The 409-nt window shown below is 75.8% G+C and overlaps 1 protein-coding gene across 1 annotated transcript in view; it reads right to left on the minus strand.

The window, feature by feature from the left end:
• SSTR1 (somatostatin receptor 1) overlaps positions 1-409 on the minus strand; it is a 4,044-nt gene that overhangs the window by 1,760 nt on the left and 1,875 nt on the right. The gene's annotated exons all lie outside the window — the stretch shown is intronic.

The following is a 409-nucleotide window of genomic DNA, read 5'->3' on the forward strand; positions in this document are numbered from 1 at the left end:
CGCCCCGCCGCGCCGGGCACGGGCACGGGCACGGGGAGGGAGGCCCCGGGCTGCTGCCGCCGCGGCTCCGAGCGGCATTAATTGCTGCTCTCAGCCTGGCGAATGATTAATAGGCAGCCGCGCGTCAGCAGCGACGACAGGGGGAGGGAGAAGCAAGCACAGGAGGCGACATAGCGGGGGGGTGGGGGGGTGTCCTTCCTTCCCCGCTGGGCGCGGGCGCGGGCGCCGCCTCCTCCCTGCCCGCAGCCACGTGCCCGGCTCCGCGGGTCCGGCCCCGGCCCCGGCTCCCGGGACGCGGACACGCACAGCCCGCCCCCGCGCTCAGCACCCGGCACCTCTGCACACCCCTTGCCCACCGCACCACGCGCCGGTACACACCGCCTGTCCCTGCACGCCGCACCAGGCACTT

Source organism: Gavialis gangeticus, unplaced genomic scaffold, assembly GCF_001723915.1.
Source record: "Gavialis gangeticus isolate Ggan-Ray unplaced genomic scaffold, GavGan_comp1, whole genome shotgun sequence".
In the NCBI taxonomy this organism is placed as follows: Eukaryota; Metazoa; Chordata; order Crocodylia; family Gavialidae; genus Gavialis; species Gavialis gangeticus.